A 21,126-nucleotide genomic window follows, 5' to 3' on the forward strand; every position below is an offset into this window, starting at 1 on the left:
GTAACCAATAAAGCTACTACATCTAAATCTTGCTTCCTCATTCTGACTTAGCTTTTTAAAACAAGTTAAAAAATATATAATAAATAAACTAAGTTCATTGGCAAATTTCGAGGATCTATTAAGTGCTCAGCCCAGTGACAGGTTTTCTGAAGGCCAAAATTTATTATGGGGAGAACTAAATTAGAGTGAAAGCTAAAGAATGGAGTCATCTAAGTAGGAAAAAAATAGAAAAATCAGAAAATTCCTGAACCCCCAGGAAAACTTCCTTTCTCCCTAATAATGACCATGAAGCCTCCTTCTTTGTAAAGAACCAGATTGCCCCAACACTGTGTGAGTACTCCCTGGCTTGACTCATTTTAACCTAAGGGTAGGGAGGGCAAAATTAGAGTGAGGTGTTTTTTGGGGTTCAGCCACCCTTTTAAAAGTACCCAACTCACACTTGGTTCAGTATGGGGTGTGGGTTTTATAGCTGGCTGCCTCTCCTTGGTGATTAATGGAGCCCCCTGGAACCTCCAGTTCTCAGCTCCTCCTCCCATCTGGGATAAGAATGAATGATTCTCAGGCTAGAGCTGAGAGGTTGGTATGAAGAAGGCTCATATGTAGTAAAAGATGACAGGGTAATGAAGACCTGACATCTTGCTACCAGTGAAATCCCTGAGTTGTTTTCCTGGACCCAAAGAGCAGTATAATGTAAACACCCTTACAAGGTGTCATGTGTTCTTACTGGACAAACAGGAAATTCAAATCTTACCCTCCCTAGGCTTGCTGTGGATGACAACCCACCCTCCACGCAGCCTCAGGTCCTTCTAAATTACAACGGAATCCTGGTTCTCCTGTAATTGACTTATTTCTGGGGGTCTCTCTCTCCTACATATCAGCTCCTTTGAGCAGAATTCAAGACCCTCCAAGATCCAGCTCTTGCCTCTTACTCCAATCTCACTTCCCACCATTCCAGTTCTTAAACTCTTGTAAGTCAAGCCACACAAAATTCTGTTTTAGATCTCTGCCTTTTGTTTGTATCCTTCTCTCTTGACCACCTGATGAACCCATATTATCCAAAGGTGTGGTCAGTCCTAGGGTTTTCCTGGGCCAATTTTCCTGGGGCAATATGTGCATGCAGCCAAGAGGAAATGGCAAGTTCTTGCTTATAATGTTGCCATATGCAAGCAACACACCTAGGCTCCTCCACATCTTACTTTTTGTGGGAAATTAGCAAAGCAACACTGTTTTGAAGCCATGGTGGTTGGCCCTCTATGGCCTAGAAGGAAAATGAGAGAGGAAGACTTCAGACAGTGCTTTCCTTGAATGCCCCTGGGGAGAAGAAAGGCTGCCCTCTTTTCATAGGGTTCTGGGGAGCAAAGGCACACTCTCTGCTAAAGACAGTTGCAGAGTATAGGGCGTGGATCGGTGAAAGTCCTGCACTAATATTACCCCCTTCGTCTGGGGCTTTCTCCCACTCCTTTCCATCTCACTGCCACCATGTCCACCAAGTCCAGTTTTCACGGTGGTGTTTCATGTTCATTGGGCGTGGATTTAAGATTTAACAGAAAACAGTTTCGTTGATGTGTTCTACTGTGTCTCTAGTTTCTATATCATTGATCTCTGTTCTAATCTTGATTATTTCCCTTCTTGTGTGCAGGGTTGGCTTAATTTGTTGTTGATTCTCCAGTTCTTTACGGTGTAAAGAGAGCTGGTGTGTTCTGGATTTTTCAGTTTTTTGAGGGAGGCTTGGATGGCTATGTATTTCCTCCTTAGGACTGCCTTTGCTGTATCCCATAGGTTCTGAACCAAAAATAATCAAGTTAGTTTGAATTTTCATTTCTTTAAATCTTTCTATTAAAGTCACATACTTTTTCTGGATCCATTGGAGAAAACATAGGTCTTCATCTGACAGACATTGCTGATACATTTTCTTTCAGGTAATATGTAAACTATGTTATATTACAGATTCTATCATTTGATAAGTCCTCATCTTTGTGAGATGCATCATATTTTATTCTGGAGCATGTATTATTGCATTTGATCTTTCCATCAATCCCCACTGCTCCAGACCTTTCTAAATTACAACCCAATCCCATTACCTGTGATTTAATTACAGGTAGTTGGTGGTGGTTCCATTTCAACCACACAAAGTCCAGGATCTTTTGCAGAGCACACAGGGCTCTCTAAAATCTGCCCTTTGCTTCTCTCTCATCACATTTCTTACCATCCAGATTTCAAATTGTTGCAGTTGACTAAAGATACAATACTTTCTTACATATTGATGCCTTTATATATCTTTCCCTCTCTGGAATGCCCTCGTGATCTTTGTCTACTTGGTGACACCTATTTGTCCTTAGAGAACCAGAGCTAGTGTCTTCTGGTCAATGGAGCTGCTCCCAAGCACCCAACTGCAGAATTGATTACTCTCTCCTCTGAGTCACAGCTTAACCCTGTATTTATTTCTAAAACAGCGCTTGACCCATTAATTCGTAATAACTTCATTAGGTTACTAGCTCCTCTAGTAAATTATGAATACCACAGGAGCAACATATCATATTAATTTTTATACGCTCATTGCTTGCACAGATGTTGATCTGTAAGTTATTTTTAAATAAGTGAATACAAACGAATTGCAGAGGGTCAGTAAGAAGAAAGAAGAAAATAGATCTGTTATTATGACTCCAATTTAACAGGAAAAAAAAACTGGGCTAGATGTTAGTCCTACAAAACTGAAGGCACTTAAACAAAAAGCTTAGAATCTAATAGCTATACGACAAAACAGAAGGCAACACAGTACTAGGGAAACTCAGAGATTAATTCCCCGTTGAGAAGATATGGGAACTATCATTCTATAGATCCTTAAAGATAAGTAAGAAGTAAGCAGGACCGATGATGGCCAAATTAAAACTTTTGTGAAATGAAGGAGTAGTAAATAGAAATCAATGAGAATAGGGAGAAAAGCCTCCTTCATAAAGAACAACATAGGCAAAGGTACAGAGCTGGTGAGTACTGAGGGAAGGTCATGTAGTTCACATGGCCACAGTTAATGGCAGTGTCATGGGAAATCAAGTCTGTAAGGCTAGGTTGAGTTCAATCAGGCAGATCCTTGATATTTTGACTCTGCAAAAAGGAGGCTTTGAGATCAGAAAACTCATTCTTCTTCGTAAAAAGCTCTTTATTAAAAAAAAAATTAGAACAACCAGAAATTGGATTGCTCAGGCAGGATTGCTCATATTCTCAGCTGATGTTTTACCACAGTCTGTGTTGCTTGGCATGGTCATCTACCTCACCAAATGACTCTCCGCTCTTTCCAAAATAAACTCCACTCTAAGAAGCAAAAGTTAACACCTTGAAGGTATTAAAAAACAAAAGGCTTCAAAATAGTGAAATCCCAAAATCTTAAAAATGGCAATAATGAGAAAAACACTTTTATTTTGAAGGGGATGAACTGCATTTGGATATACAAATCCAGGCATGTTTGTCAAAAAAGAAAGTCATATTACTTTAAAGTCAATAATGGGTACGTATAAAGCATGTGCAAGTCTGTGTGGGAAGGTACACATACATCAGAGATATGAAAACAAAGAGTAGAAATATAATACATTGGGGGCCAGAATTTTCATATCTCTCCATTGGCAACCATAGCCTCTTACTCTTCAGATAAAAGGGTCTGCTATTCAGTCACCAACCAAAACCAGAGGAATGATTTCACTTGTGGAATAACCATGAAGCACCTCAGGGCCTGCCTTTTCCTCTGCTACCTCCCTAGGCCAATTCTACTAATCTAAAATATAAATTTCAGTTGTAACAAATACTATGGGGAGAAGAAAATAACTTTCTAAAGCACCATATTTATTATTATTATTATTATTCATATATGGGCTTCTCCCATGACAAAAAAGGAAAAATATTTACTAATCTTTCAAGAATGGTGTGACATTTAAATAATTTATATAACTAAAACTATAGCTCCCTAAGGGTCAACGGTGTTCAGAGTTCTTCCTTTAGAATTAAAGAAATCAGCTGCAGAATAAAATCAGCTACAGTCCATACTTTAAATAGAAGTTTATTAAATAAAATCTATCTCACAACCACAACAGGGAACTGGCAGAATAGCCTTTGTTTCTTCAACAATTTTGTTCCACTGGTTGCTCAGCAAGGTTTTAGAATAGCCTTCAGGGAATCTCACTGGCAAGACCGTAGACTCATGTGGATCATAGACTCATAATTATTCAAATCATGTTTTGTTTTAGTAACTCAAATGTTCTCTTTTCTGTATTAAATAATGTATTTCCTTCTACTTTTTTTGATACTCAGCAGTTTCTGAAGTTTCTTACTAAGACGATTTCCCTTTTCTGACTATCCTAATATAGACATATACAGAACAATATGGTAGACTTTATAAAAGGACTGTCCTAATACAATGCCTAGAACCAGAACTTATAAAATGCAAATTATAGGACTTACCGGTCAATAAAAGATTTTTCTCTGCAAAGAAGATGATACCGTATGATAGTTAACTCAGAGGATTAATAAAAGATATGATGAACTATGTCATGACTGACACGATTTGCTTTACCACCTCTCTCTACCCCAATTTCTTCATTATCAGAATTGAGGTAACCTACCACACAGGGTTCTTAGGAGGAGTAAAGCATGCCATGCTTTAAATCAGTTTGTAAAATAAATCAGTTTATAAAATAAAAGGGTTTATGTAAATCTCATTGATTCTACAATAGTGAAAAGCTGCCCATTCTGGATACCCTTCCAATAAAGTGTACATAGGGTGGGAGGTTGGGGGGTTGGAGTGGGTAAAGGAGACACTGGCCATGTTGTGGAAAACATTGGGGCAGAAGCCAAAGGGTGAAAGTTAGAATCAAGATGAATGCTTCAGAGACAATAATAGCTTCCCACAGAGTGGTGCAAAAGAAACAAAGCAAGTAAAACATACATACTAAAACTTAATTTGCAAGAAACATGAAAATTTGTGTCTGCATGTTTTAAAGGAACCTAACCTTTACAGAGTGTTTGCCAGGGACACGAGCATTGTCTTTGAAGCGCAGCCTTTTTAGGACAGTGTCAAATAACATATTTGCCCACACATGCTTTTGCCAAAGTACAGACAGGTAGGAATCGATCTATGAAGAGAAATGCCTCAGGTTGTTTGCTTTTGACAGGCTCAGCTTTACCTACTCCTCCAAATTAGATTTGTTTTTCTTCTCAGTGTCGCCTGTTAAATCTACCCTCGTGTCTGTCCTACCTTGGGAGAGTGCAGTCAGTTACAGAGAGTAATTGTAATGCTGTTCTAAAAATGTTATCCACCCAAGGAAAACAATACAATTTATTGGGTCTATTGTACACCAGACGCTTTACATACATATTATTCAATCCATGCAAGTTATGGGTGATAACATTTTATAAGGGAGAACACAAAGGCTTGACAGATTGGATGGCACAAGTCAAACAATCAGGACATGCTCATTCTACTGTGAATAGCTCCAACGCCAACGCTATTGAGCAGACAAGAGAGACTGTGGGACTATGTTCTACCCAAGTGACTCCTTAACCAAGAACATTGAGTAAAACGTTTTAGGCATGGCACTAGCAGGTAATGGGGTACTGTATTCTAGAGAGACAAGGGGCAGGCCAGAGGTCTTCACCCACCCATTTACATTTGAAGTTCAGTGATGTATTAGGGGAAAGTAGCACTGGATTATCCTGGTCTAGCAAACTAAAACCAGATAAGCACTTGAAAGAGAAGGATGAACATGATTTCCAGGAGCTTGAACACAATACGCCTAAGGTTCCTTCCTTCTTGTATTCCATAAATCCCTGACTTAACTTTCCAAACCTAAAAGTAATTATGCCTCACTTTTTAAAAACAGTGCAATGTCCACTAATTCCCTCAGCCCCAGAAAGGACACAAAATTGTTCTTTTCCTTTCAGGAAATCTTTTCTTCAAAAACAAACCACAGCCCCCTCCCCCCGGCAACCCTCAGTTTGTTTTGTGAGATTAAGAGTCACTTATGGTTTGTCTCCCTCCCAATCCCATAAAATATATGTTTATCAAAAATAAAAAATTAAAAAAAAATAAAAAAATTAAAAAAATAAAAAAATAAAAACCACAGCTATTCCCCATCCTTGCTACAGATAACACTCTGGTTTCTAAAATGTGCTGAGGCATTTCTATAGTCTTCCTTGGGGCTTGGGTGTGCTGCCTTGACCATCAAAGCTCCAAGGTCAAAATAGTGCCTGGGCAATGGTTGCTTTAAAGGTCTCTCTGAAAACTTCATGTTTCTCAGCCATATTACATAAGTCATTTATTATTCAATAAAACTTCAGTGAAAAGCCTCAGCTACCACCACTTCTCCACCCTTGCACTAGACACCCCTAATTCCAGAGCTCATACAGCAGAAAGATGCTACAGACATGGAGACCATGCCTACCTTTTGGAGCCCTGCACCAAACCTGGAGAACTAAACCAACCTTCAGGAATTCAACTCATAGCAGAAAGTAGGTTAACAGACAGCATTTCATGTATCTGCCCACCCCTTCGGGCAGCTCTCCATCTATTATTTCTGCTCTGCCTCCAATCTCATGTGTAAAGCCATGCATCAAACATGTCCAAACTTTAGGTCGGCACTATTCTTATAACCCGGATGGAAGTCATAGCCTGAAGGCACAATGATACAAGCCCAATTTTCTCTCTGCTGCATCTGTGGTGCTCCACAAACTCAGTTCAGTGGAATCTTCATCCCAGAAAAATTTAATAGTATGTTTTCCAGCCCACTCCTTATACTTTCCCTCAGTGGACTCCTTCTTGGGTGCCGCCTATGCTTTTGGCTCATGGGTGCTTTCCACAAGATCAAATGGACATCCAGACATCAAAAATAGATGAGATTTGGGACACATGTTGCCAGTTTTTTTTAACCTGTTATTATGGAGGTGCCTTGGTCTGTCAACAAACTCAGGATGCCAAGGACTCCTTCCAGAATGATCCCATTGTACAGTTCTGCTCCAACAATCCAAAAAAAAAAAAAGAGAGAGAGAATTTTCCTTCTTTGTTCATCAGAATCACACAGAGAGATGGTTAAAAATATACTTCTTGGAGCACCTGGGTGGCTCATTCAGTTAAATGACTGCCTTCAGCTCAGGCCATGATCCCAGAGTCTGGGGATTGAGGCCTGTATTGGGTTCCCTGCTCAGCAGGAATTCTGCTTCTCCCTCTGCCCCTCACCCCTCTCTCATACTCCCTCTCACACTCCCTCTCCCTCAAATAAATAAATAAAATCTTTAAAAAAAAAAAATACACCTTCCCATGGTCCATCCCAAGCCTACTGGACCAGAATATCCAGGAATAGAAACCAGGGATGTCTGTTTTAACAAGCTTCCTTATTGATCCTATTGAAAATGTGAATTTGAAAGAAATATCACTGCAGCCTTAATTAGTAATATGAAAATCTGAAAATTTCTTTATAATTTAGATCCTTCCTCAAATATATAACTGTCCTAAGAGATAACAGTTTCCTTTCCAGAGAGCTCAAGATCATACTTGCAGGCATTTAACTGGGAGAAGGCAGATTTCCAATGGACCCTAATCCTGGTCATAAGGAGATGAAGACAAACTATTTTCTCCTTCTCCCACCTTCCCTCAGTCCTGACAAAGAGCTGACTGATCACAAATATGATTGCTTTATTAATAAAAATTCCATCCTACATTTTGGTTTTTTTTACAGTGATATGATGTGATGGGTTGAACAGAATATTTTTAGAGGATTTAATGTCTTCATTTTCACAAAGAAGGTCTCTATCTCCACTTTAATGGCAAATACATTGGACCCAAACACCTTAGGACTTAGATCCCTGGGGTGAAAGACCATAAAGTTAATAGGACAATGGACACAACTGATAAATAGCTGACTAACAGTGGGAACCCGTAACTTGTCCAAACCTGAGCACATAATGATAGCTTTGACTTTACTCTGAGCCTCAGTGGAGAGGAAGTTCAAAGTGAGTTAGCCACTAATGGGAAATTCATGTTCACTTTCGACATCCCCTGTTTTTCCCTTTTTTACTTCCACAGTTGCAAGTCAAGTTTCTATACGCAAGCAGACAACCCTGGGTAAGCCCAATTGAACTAATGCCAACTAACCAGGTCACATAGATATAGATGAATAGTGACTGATGAAAGGTTAGTGAGAACTTCAAGTGACTACCCAAAATAGGATCATCAGCTTCTCATGAAAAGGAGAGTAGTTGATAAAATTTTCCAAAACATCAAAAAAAAGATAAATGTAAAACAGGTTTTTATATATTATCAAAGTGATAAAGTAATAATATAGTAACAACCGTTTTCACTGATGCATTCAGCAAATGTTTACTGAGCACCTACTATATGGCAGGCACTGTGCTAGGCATGGAGGAGTCAAAGGTGAATAAGCAACAGGCTTGACCTCAAAGACCTGTGTTTCTAGTAAGTGGAGACAAATATGTGCACAAAGGTGTGCAATAAGGAACTAGGGGTGTTGGGCAGGTGGGTGGACAGGCAATGATGGGGACAAAAGAGGGAATAGTCAAATGGTCTTTGGGAAGGCAAGAGATAGCCTGTATAGTCTTCAGTAGTTCGTAGGTGCTCACTGAACAGATAAGGTAAAGAAAGTCTCTCAGGGCAGCATGAACAAAAAACTTTTATAAAGACAAAATGTATGGCATATTTATAAAATGTCAAATAATTTGGGACATCCAGAATATCACAGGGTTCAAGGAAAAAGACCTAGGGATAACCCTGAAGAAGTAAGAGGAGCCTTGTAAAGAGCTCTGAATAGCATGCCTGGGTCCTGAAGCTCCAGAGGGTCCCACTGAAGAGCTTTAAATCTTACAGTCATGCTAAATTCACCCTGGGTGAAATATAGAGATGAAGTATAAGCAAAGAGGTATCAGAGTCACAGAATTGGTGTGGAGGACAATGCAATGACCTAAGGACAACTCAATGATCTAGACAAGATCATGAAGGCTGAATTAAACCAGAGTAGTAAAATAGAGGTGTGTGCAGATGTTAAGAATTACTATGAGAATTTAAAAAAAAAAAAAAAAAGGCTATGGACAAAAACCCAGTTGACCTAGTGTCTCTCTTTTTATTCTTACAAGTAGTCAAGTTATTTACTGAAATGATTCCATGCAGAGCATAAATTCCATGTGAGACAACAGTCTAAATTTCATTTCTCTGATAAAATATATGAGTGCTACTGATATTTCAGCTACAGCTGAAATACACACAAGGCATGAAGGAAAAGAAGAGCCTAGGATTATGTGAAATAAGCATTTCTCAGTAATTGCCAGAGGTCAAAGTGGAGGGTAGAATTTGATTACAAGGGGTTAGGGGCACAGGGAACAGACAAAATTGTTCTATATCTTGACTATTGTGGTAGTTACCTTTTTGCTTTTGTAAAAACTCATAGACCCATACACCAAAAATAATGAATTTCTCAGAATAGCAATCTGAGAAAGGAAACCTACTTAGTCTTGGATATTCATTCATTCATTTGTTTACTCATTCAACGAATACACATATTCAACAAATAGCACATACCCTATGCCAGAAACTGTTATATGTTGGATACATGGTGAAAAATGGGCCCCATGGAGCCTGCAGTACAGTGGGAAAGATATTCATTAAGTAAATATTTGTAAATTCGGTTACAATTGTGATAGAAAAAAATAAAGAGCAACATAATATGAAAGCACACAATAAGCTTCCCTGAAGCAGTGACATTAAAACTAAACCCTGGGGCGCCTTGGTGGCTCAGTCAGTTGAGGGCCCACTTGATTTCATTCCAGATCATGATCCCAGGGTCATGAGATGGATCCCTGCATTGGGTTCCACCCACAACGTGGAGTCTGCTTGCAATTGTCTCTCTGTCTCTGCCTCTGCCCCTCCCCCTGCACAATCATGCTCTCTCTCACTCTCTCACTCTCTCGCTCTCCTGCTCTCAAAATATATAAATAAAATCATTTTTTAAAAGACCCTATATTTAAAAAAAAAAAAAAAAAAAAAAAGATTCTCACTCTCTGCCCCTCTACCCCCCACAAAAAACTAAACCCTATGGATAAGTTAGGTTCACTAAAAGTGAAGAGGAGTGGTCAAGGGAGAACACCGCATTTGGGAAGACCCTGAGGTAGGAGTTCTCACAGTACGCTCTTGCATACTAACACGTGCTCACAAACGTCCTCACAAACTCCCCTCCTCATGTACACATTAATAAATTTTGTGTTTCTCTCTAAGACCCTTTATGCTGTGTATATTTTTATAATGGAAATTGATAAGGACTTTCTATATACTTTCTATATCTACCCTTTAGCAGATAGGACAAACCAATAAAACTATTTAATCTATTTGTACCTCAATTTCAGGCCCCATGCTCAGCAGGGAGTCTGCTTGAGATTCTCTCCCTTTCTTTCTGTCTCTCTCCTCTCAAATAAGTAACTCTTTTAAAAAGAAAAAACATTAACTCTTTAAAAAATTGACAATATCAAGTATTGGGGAAGATAGACAGTAGATGGGTCTCCTCTGCATTGCCAATGAAAGTGAAAAAATGGTACAACCACTTTGGAAAACAGTTAGACAGTTTCTTTTAAAGTTAAACATACACTTATCATCTGGATCCAGCTACTCCTACTCCATTTACCAAAATGAAACAAAACCATATGTCCACACTAAGACTATTCATAGCAATTTTACTCATAATAGTCAAAAACTGGAACAACCCAAATGTCCACCAGTAGGTGAGTGACTAACAAATTGTGCTATTAACACAATAAAATACTACCCAGCAATAAAAATATAACTACTAGTAAATGCAACTATGTAGACAAATCTCATGGTTCTCACATCAAGCTGGCCAAAAGAAGCTAAATACAAAAGACTACATTCTGTGTGGTTCCTTTTATATGATGTGCTGGAGAGACAAAACAAGTTTATAGTGATAGAAATCAGATCAATGGTTGCCTAGAGCTGTGAGTAGAGAGAAGGATTGACAGCAAAGGGGTGTGTACAAGGGAACCGTCTGGTAGATGAAAACGTGCTGTATCTTGACTGTGGTGGTGGTTATATGGGTGTATGCACGTAGGAACTATACACTTAAAAAGTATACAGTTATTGTATGTAAACTATACCTCACAAAGTCCATTTTTAAAAGGATGGTTGCCTAACTCTTTAAATTAGAAGACTTATCTTCATCATCATCCTACAATGAGTCATTCAGCAGTAAATTTTATAAGGAACAAGTTCTTTATGAATCATGCCCAGGCACCCCAAATAAATATCTAACCATTCGTTTGTGTTCTACATGCATGGCTGGAGAAAGAGCTGCCCATTAACCCAACCCTGCCCATCCTCTCTGATTCTGAGCTGCAGAAGAATTTGTAACTTCATTTCTCCTATTCCTCGGTAGCCTCATTAATGATTTGTTGACCAGTTCCTAAAGTGCCTGCATTTATTCTTTTTAAACATTTTATTTACCTATTTGACAGAAAGAGAGTGAAAGAGCACAAGAAGGCAGAGGGAGAGGAAGAAGCAGGCTCCCCACTGATCAGGGAGGCTGATGTGGGGTTCCATCCGAGGACCCTGGGATCATGACAAGATGCAAAGGCAGTCGCTTAACTGACTGAGCCACCCAGGCACCCCTTACCTTTTCAGCAAATTCTACCATCTGAAATCTTGGCTGGCTGCAGAGATTTGGGGTACATTCTCTTCAAAATCTGCCCAGATCTCATACCAGAGGTAATGGTTAATCTGACTGCATAATGATCCAGTGCTAATGCTGGTCTGATAAGATGCCCTCATTACCTTCCCGTGCTCAAGGACCCTCTTAAAGACTTTTTTGAAAACACAGGCAATAGGAAATCTAGAGCTTTCTTTCTTTGAAATTTTCCTGTCTGTAGTCAGAAATTGATGGACAAAAGCAAAGCATCGTAAACTAAGGGCACTGTTAGTCTGTGCAATGATCTTACGTGCTGAGTGCCTCCAGCTACTGGAAAACCTCCCTTCCCGATTTGGAGCTTTAAAAAAGGGGGGGGGGGGGGGCACCCGGGGGGGCCCGGGGGGTAAAGCTCTGCCTTTTGGTCAGGTCATGGTCTCAGGGTCCTGGGATTGAGCCCTGCATTGGGCTCTCTGCTCAGGGGGGAGCCTGCTTCCCTCTTTCTCTGCCCGCCTCTCTGCCTACTTGTGATCTTTCTCTGTCAAATGAATAAATAAAATCTTAAAAAAAAAAAAAAAGATTTTATTTACTTAAGAGTGAGTGAGCGAGAGAGAGATAGTCCAAGCCAGAAGGGAGAGGCAGAGGAAGAAGGAGAAGCAGACACCCCGCCAAGCAGGGACCTTAACATGAGCTTGATCCCAGGACCCCAGGATCCTGACCTGAGCCAAAGGCAGACACCCAACTGACTGAGCCACCCAGGTGCCCTGATTTGGAGCCTTAATAAGGTAGCAGGATGCTCACTTCAGCAGTACAATGAAACAGAGAACATTAGCATGACCCCTGCACAAGGATGACACAAGCATTCTCAAAAAACAAACAAACAAAAAATTCATAGGAAAAAAGAACACTCTTGTGGTTACCAGAGGAAGGAAGTGGGAGGTGGGGAAATTGGGTGAAGGTGGTCAAAGGTACAAACGTGCACTTATAAGATAAATCCTGGGAATGCATTGTACATGGTGACTATAGTTAACATTGCTGTCTGGTGTATCTGAAAGTTACTGAGAGAGCAGATACTAAGAATTCTCATCACGAGGAAAAACGCAAACTTTTTTTAACTATATGAGGTGATGGATGTTAACTAAATTTCTTGTGGCAACCATTTCACAATGCATACATGTCAAGTCATTATGCAGTGTAACTTAAATTTACACACAGTGCTGTATGTCAGTTATATCTCAATAAAACTGGGGGCATGGAGAAGAATAGCAAAATATGCTTAAAACTTACTACAAGCTCAAAGCCTGTGTTATCTATTGTATTGTTTTCTATGGCTGCATAGCAAATTACCACAAACTTAGCAGCTTAAAACACCATCCATTTATTATCTCACGGTTTGGCAGATCAGAAAGCTGAGTGGTCCTGGTGATAATCTCTGCATGGTTCACCCCAAGGCCAAACTCCAGGAGTCAGCTGAGCAGGAATCTTATCTGAAGATTCTGGACAAGAATTTGCTTCCAAGCTTATATAGCCTATTGGCAGGATTCAGTTCCTTGGACAGGTAGGACTGATATCCTATTTTCTTTCTGGCTATCTGGAAACTGCCTGCATTCCTCAGCTCACAGCCCCCTTGCTTCCTCTTCAAAGCCAGTAATTGTAGAGGTGATCCTTCTCAGGCTTCAAATCTCTTACCTTCCCTTCTGTGACCAGTCACAGAAAGCTCTCTTCTTTTAAAGAGCTCATGAGATTAGATCAGATGCACCTGGATAGTCTCCCTATCTTAAGGTCAACTGATTAGTAACCTTAATCACATCCAGAAAATAACTTTTGTCATGTAACATAATGTAATCACAGGAATAACATCAGGGGCAGACACCATGAAACCATCTTAGAATTCTGCCTACCATAGTGATGCTAGATTTTTTCCCAGTACCACTGACCTTTATATCCCTAGAGTTACCATTCACCCAAACAGTTTAAAGTCTTTAAAAACAAATGCTGCTAGTCAGTGATTCAGAGCCTACTTCCCGGATTACAGTAGTTAAGACTGGGATACCATTTTTTTAAAAAAATTAAAGTTAAAGGAACTGTGTTTAAAACCAAGTTTTCAGGGCACCTGGGCGGCTCAATTGGTTAAGCAACTGTCTTCAGATCAGGTCATGACCCTGGAGTCCGAGAATCAAGCCCCACATCAGGCTCCATGCTGGGCAGGGAGTCTGCTTCTCCCTCAGACCCTCCCCTTTCTCGTGCTCGTGCTCTCTCTGGCTCTCTCCTCTCTGTCATTCTCTCTCTCACTCTCAAATAAATAAATAAAATCTTTAAAAAAAAAACAAGTGCTCAGGGCAGAAAGAAGTCATTATGAGGGAAAAGTTTTATAAAGGAGGCACCCAAGCAGAGCTTTCTAGGATGCTGAGAATTTGGGTAAACAAGAGCATGACCAGAGACAGGAATAAACAGGGCTTTGGCAGAGTGAGGAGACCCACCTGACAGCCTGTTTGGGAATAATGGGCTATCAGACAGATGGGCAAAACTGAAAAGATGGCTTTTATAGATCAGGACAAGAATTTGCATTTGATTCAGTAAGCAATACTGAGCCTTTGAGTATGCCAAATAGTTAGAAATTGTTGGATTGGTGAGAAAAATAAGATTAGAGAAAGAATAACTAGAAAACTATGGGAGACACAAATTGCTTATCTTTTAGAAATACATACTGATATTCCACAATGAGTGGGATAGGCTTTTACATCTTCAAGAGAAAAATAAGGGGGAAGAAACAAAAATAATAAAGTGATTATAACTGATGAAGCTTCCTGATATATTGAACACAGGTGTTCAATATACTTTCTTGCCTACTTCTGCATGTTTGAATGTTTCCATAATAAAATGGTTTTTTTAAAGCCTATTGTGGTAATCAAGGAATAAGTCATAAAAACCTAGACTTATGTGGTGGCAGGGAAAATAGAAAGAAAAGATTAATTCAACAAAAAGTTTGTTTTGATAACAGACTTGATAAAACAACTTCAGCTGAGGGAAGAAATAAAACTGACTCATTTATATAGCCTTGGAAATAAAATGTCTTAAAAAGGAACCTATCAATCTGAACTTTCAATGAAGTTTGCTCCTCATTAGTCTGTATGATCCGGATGCATAAAAAATTAATAACCCGTGTAAGTTAAATTTCTGCCCATAGAAACTTTTTCTCTGTCTACTGCATCACGTGAGAAAACTGGACAGAAGGTCCATTTGGGAAAAGCTGTGTATTAATATATAGCTTTTATTGGTCTATATAAAAAATAATTTTGTAAGTCCCTAGAAGCTTCTCATTTATTTACTTTTCTCTTAGACATGACACTGTAGTATATTATTTTTAAAGTTTTACACAAGTGGAGTCCAAAATTTTATCTTTTTAAAAAATTATCTGGGAATCTTCTGGGTACAAGCACCTAAAAGACTCAAATGCTTTCTTCTTTTCCCAAGGGATTTATTTTTAGTTTTCTGCAAAATTGCTATCCTGAAGATGAACAATTCTTCTGTATCTGCAGGAGCCTGAAAAGGAGAATTTCTTGAAATTCTTAATGTAATTTTTGAAGGAATATGTCTTGGGGCAAAAAGAGAAAGGCTTTTAAAAATGCATGAAAGTCCTTGCTACTTCTGTGATTTGGTGAGTGCTGTGAAGTGTGTAAACCTGGTGATTCACAGACCTGTACCCCTGGGGATAAAAATATATGTTTATAAAAAATACAAAATTTAAAAAAAAAAAAAAAAAGAATGGAATTGCAGGATGCATATTATCTTATAATAAATTAAGGAGAAAGTTAAATCTAAAAAAAAAAAAAAAAAATGCATGAAAGTAATATCCTAGGTTTAAAAAAAAAGCATTAGGAGTCATTGCAGAAAGGCCCTCCATGGGAAGGCTCTCACTGTCTCACTAAGACAAATAAAAGCTCCAGCTCAAACCCTAAGCCTGTGAAAGACAGGAGTGGGTCACTTCCACAGCAGCCAACACCTGAGGTTTCCATGAGAGACACCTGAAGCTTTAGGAGGGAGCCCATACTCTTACACAAGCACTTACGACTGAAGGCCTGCCCGAGGGACATTTGGCTGCAAATACAGAGAAAAGGCCATGGCATTAAGATACCATGAGTTGAGAAAATAAAAGAGTGATTTCAAACTTATGCACCAAATCAACGAAGCTAAGAAATCCAGTATTATTTCATAATCTTAAATTTGTCCCTATTATCAAACCCAAAGGTATTAAGCTGTCCCAACAGGAAACACATACTGGATTCAGGTATCAAGTACCCAGAGCTATTGAAATCTCTATTTTCAGATAAATAGCCAGAATCCCGCCACTTGAAAAAACATTATATTCTAGACCTAAAACATTATATTTTAATGGATTTTGGCAAAGTGGTTTAGTATTTATTGTCTGAAACCATGGAGTTCTTGGAGTTGATCTTTCACTTTAAAATACCTGGGTTTTCCAGGAAGTACTTACCCTGATTATATCATTACAAGGTCAGATGGTCAAAAATGAAGGCATGTAATTTATGATCATGTTGCTTTTTAGGGAATGTGAAGAGTAACAAGTTTGTTCACATGCGTACCAGAGAATAGAATGACCGATGATAATCAAAGAAGCTTTGTATTAAGTTTCAAAGAATTAAAGTTCTTTTTAAAATTATAATTTTTAAATTATATCCAATAATTATTTTATTGTTTCTACTAAAACTTATCAATGTTAAATGAATCTCCTAGTCAATGCCAGTTATTAGAGCTAATAAATGAAATGGAAATGATATATCTTAAATGAATTATGTATTAAAAAAAAATCCTCATGGGGCACCTGGGTGGCTCAGTGGGTTAAAGCCTCTGCCTTCGGCTCAGGTCGTGATCCCAAGGTCCTGGGATCGAGCGCCACATTGGGCTCTCTGCTCAGCGGGGAACCTGTTTCCCTTTCTCTCTCTCTGCCTGCCTCTCTGCCTACCTGTGATCTCTGTCTGTCAAATAACTAAAAAAAATCTTAAAAAAAAAAATTCCTCATAGTTTCTGAAGACAAGACTATAGGATTGCTCAAAAAGAAGTGTTCTTCTTAACTATTGCGTGAAAAGAATAATAGTGGAAGAAAAGATTGTAAAGCCTCTTTCCCTAGTGTAGGGGGTTCAGTGGTAGCCCCCAAGAAGACATGTCCATGTCCAAATCCTCAGAACCTGTGAACCTTACCTCATTTGGGAAAAAGATCTTTGCACATGCAGTTAAGAATACCAAGATGAGGTCATCCTGGAGGCTCCAGTGGGCCCTCAATCCAATGATATGTGTACTTTTAGAGGCAAACAGAAAAGAGATATGGAGTAGAGGAGAAAGCCATGTAGATCGAGGCCGAGATGGGAGTGACACACCATCCGCCAAGGAACGACTGCCTGGAGCTGCCAGAAACTGAACAGACAAGGAAGGATTCTGCTCTCAAGCCTTTGGAGGAAGCATGGTCGTGCTGACAGCTTCATTTCAGAATTCTGGCCTCCACAACCTGAGAGAATAAGTTTCTCCTGCTGTAAGCCCCCAGGTTTGTGGTCATTTGTTACACAGCCCTAGGAAACTAATATACCTGAGGATTAAAATCCAAAATGACCTTCGAAAGTGTTTTCTGAAAATAAAAAACAAAACAAAACAAAACAAAAACCCAGATTTGTTGATTCCTGATCTCTCTTTCAAAGCCGGTTTCTATAACATGGGATCCATCGTGCCTGGCACGTAGCAGGCATTCTTCAGTTTGCTACCATGGTCCCCTGGGTATCCCAGAAACTCATTCTGTTACCACCATACAGCCACAGTCCAGCCACACATACTCTCCAAGGTCTGCATTTCCTAAATAACTTAGATTAAAACTGCACTAAAATCATCTTCATATATACCTGCCAGGAGCTTGGAAAACCCTGGAAATTCTGACACAGAAAGTCTGATGTGGGGTCAAGTCACTTGCACATCTAATAAGCTTCACAAAAGATGCTGATGTCTACTGAAGACCAAAACCTTGAACCTAGCACATTCAGCCGCTGGACTAGTTGTCCAACTCTGTCTCATTCCAAAACCCAGTTGGGCTGATAGGCCAAAGGAACAGGGAGCATGGGACTGAGGACAAAGAATACATCTAAGAAAACTGGACATGCTTTGAGAGCAATCTCCAGTCATACTTCACCCAGAAATGTGCCATCCACGAACGCAGTGTTACTAGGTCAATGCAGACTCCAGTGGGGACCAGAAAATAGACTAAAAACAGAGTTGGTGTAAAGAAGTATGAATGTATTTCCGCACCAAAAATTGTAAATTCCATGTGAGTGATAAAGTAGTTATACATGGAAGTATAAAATATGCTTAGAAAATATAAATTTAAAAGAGAACTATAAAAGTAAAATCAATTCAAGAAGTATTTATTGACCACAATGCATCAGATACTGTGCCACTCTATTAGATCTGACAACAGGGTCCCTCCTCTCAAGACCAAATCCAGGGAACTACCAGAAAAAAACAAAAACCTAGCAGTCTCGTTATAACTAATCCAAAACCTTGTATCCAGGCCTGATCTCAGAGGAACCATTAAGAACTTCATCAGTGGCTGAAGCTGATTTTTCCTTAAGATCACTTTCAACACAGAACAAATGTTATCAGGAAATGGATGTCAGGGTACTGAGTTTAAGGAGTTGACATTTATTAAAAGTTAGAGGAGTTTGAAGAAATTTTCCTCTCCTGATTAAGTAAAAACATAAAAAGGATAAATGTTAGTGATTTTTTTTAAAAGATTTTATTTGTTTATTTGACAGACAGAGATCACAAGTAGGCAGAGAGGCAGGCAGAGAGAGAGAGAGGAGGAAGCAGGCTCCCTGCTGAGCAGAGAGCCCGATGCGGGGTCGATCCCAGGACCCTGGGATCATGACCTGAGCCGAAGGCAGAGTCTTTAGCCCACTGAGCCACCCAGGCGCCCCAAATGTTAGTGATTTGATTAACAAATAGAATTGGAAGATTTGGTCTCTGACACTTGAGGGGACTCCTTAGTGAAATATCAAACTACAGTATTAGAGTTAGTCTTCTGAAAAAGGAACCACCTGATTTTTTTTTTTTTTTTTTTTTAAGTACCACTAGCCACCTGGATGGCTCAGTGGGTTAAACATCTAACTCTTGATTTCAGTTCAGGCTGGGGTCTGGGGGTTGTGGGATCAGGCCCCGCATCATGCTCCCCACCGAGGCTGGCATCTGCTTGAAATTCTCTCTCCCTCTCCGTCTGCCCCTTCCCCACACCCCCACTACATGCTCTCTCTCTCTCAAATAAATAAGGAAATTTTAAAAAATAAATAAGTCAATAGGGGCACCTGGATGGTTCAGTCAGTTGAGCAGCCAACGCTTGGTTTTGGCTCAGGTCATGATCTTGGGGTCCCAGGGTCCAGCTCCACTCTCAGTGAGGAGTCTGTTTCAGGAGTCTATCTCTTCCTCTGCCCCTTCCCCTGCTCACTCACTCTCTCTCTAAAATAAATAAATCCTCTTAATAAATAAATAAATAGGGGTGCCTGGGGGGGCTCTGTGGATTAGGTCTCTGCCTTCAGCTCAGGTCATGATCTCAGGGTCGTGGGATCGAGCCCCACATCCGGCTCTCTGCTCAGCAGGGAGCCTGCTTCCACCTCTCTCTCTCTGCCTGCCTCTCCATCTACTTGTGATCTCTCTCTCTCTCTCTATTCAATAAATAAATAAAGTCATTAAAAAGTAATAAGTAAATAAATAAAAATACAGAATAACTATGCCCATTTTCATTAATATATCATTGATGTCACCATGAGATTATTACATTATATGGTTAAGTTCAAAACTCTAACAGTTATTAGTTCATTATTACTTAATAATATAACTCTGGCTCAAAACATTACTTCTGCTCAGAATCAGTGATCCCAGCCAGCATTGGCATACATTCACTCCCTCATTTAACCAATTATTTTATGAGTTCCTTTTCTGGGGCAGGCACTGTAGCAGTCACTGAGCTTGCGGTAGAGAGCATGTAGTCTTGGTTTCGGTGAGGCTCATTCTTTAAAATAATATCCAGCCAAGAGCCACCCTACATACCTCTGCAGCATCCTCTCCTGCCAAGCCCCTAGGTTGCTTGAGGATGTTTCTCAACATGCCATTCATGAGAACGCGACCAGTCAGGGGTAGAACCCAAGAAGAAACTAACTGGCCATCCACATGCTAACGAAACTACACTGAATCACCGGTGGTTCCCCCCAAATACTACTGTCTTGGTTCACATCATTTTCTGTTTCTGTCCCTTTCACCAACCCCCACCCCCAGGAATGTCCAAATCAACTCTTCTGAAGATACAGCTCAAATGCTCTACTTTGAAGTCTCCCTAGTTCTCTACTCTCAGATAAGATAGTCTTCTTCTGAATCCTTATATTTCTTCCCCCTTTTTACGTTACCTAATAAAGTACATGCCTTGTTTCCAACATATACATCTTTTTATGTCTTTGTCCATTATACTGCTTTATATACACACCCACACATGCAGATCATATGCTTGCTAATCACTGGTCTAATTAATTATGGCAGAACTTGTGATACTCATTTGGAACTCATTTAGAACAAAGCTCACTGTATACCTATGTTTCACAGGGGTATACCATTTCTACTGCTCTGGTTATCAGGTTGCATTGCAATGCAATGAAAGATATTGTATGCAGAATTTGCTTATATATGCATAGGTACCTTTTCCCAGGAAAAGGATTCATACCTTCTACCAGATTCTCAAAAGAAGATTTAAGAACAAAATGCATGTGCAGTGACTGACTGACACTGACAGATGTGGGTGTGTTTGTTCTCACACATCAAAATGGCATGTTGGGAATGAGGAGGACATCGTTCACTGCTCTTCCCAGGCTGACAGCTCTCAGAATGATCCTGGTAATTTTCAAACTGTTTTTCCTATGCTCATGGGTCCCACAAAATAAGGTATGAAAAATAAAATCACAAACACAAAGAATTAGCTTTTCTGGCACATAAACTTCTAAATGGTCAACAGCATCTCTTAAGGCTTCATGACATTCTCAGAACCTAATAAACCTCTATGAACTTGGCAAAGAATTGTTTTATGTTAAACTTTATATACCTCTAGGTATCGTGTTCTCAGAAAAAATCCAGGGGCGCCTATGTGGCTCAGTAGGTTAAGCCTCTGCCTTCCCCTCAGGTAATGGTCTCAGGGTCCTGGGATTGAGGCCCATGTAAGACTCTCTGCTCAGGGGGGAACCGGCTTCTCCCACCCCCCGCCCCGCCTGCCTCTCTGCCTACTTGTGATCTCTCTCTCTCTCTCTCTGTCAAATAAATAAATAAATAATTTTTTTAAAAAATTTTTTTAAATCCAAATTAAAATATATTAACTAATTTAAAGGTATTTAGATTAGTAATGAGTAGCACT

General features: G+C 39.6%; 1 non-coding gene across 1 annotated transcript; it reads left to right on the forward strand.

The window, feature by feature from the left end:
- Positions 1-12,463: 12,463 nt before the first annotated feature.
- LOC132012721 (U6 spliceosomal RNA) lies at positions 12,464-12,571 on the forward strand. Its single transcript, XR_009402708.1, has one exon. It is a non-coding gene; the product is annotated as a U6 spliceosomal RNA (small nuclear RNA).
- The last annotated feature ends 8,555 nt before the right edge of the window (positions 12,572-21,126 follow it).

The sequence above is a fragment of the Mustela nigripes genome, chromosome 2 (assembly GCF_022355385.1).
Source record: "Mustela nigripes isolate SB6536 chromosome 2, MUSNIG.SB6536, whole genome shotgun sequence".
NCBI lineage: Eukaryota > Metazoa > Chordata > Mammalia > Carnivora > Mustelidae > Mustela > Mustela nigripes.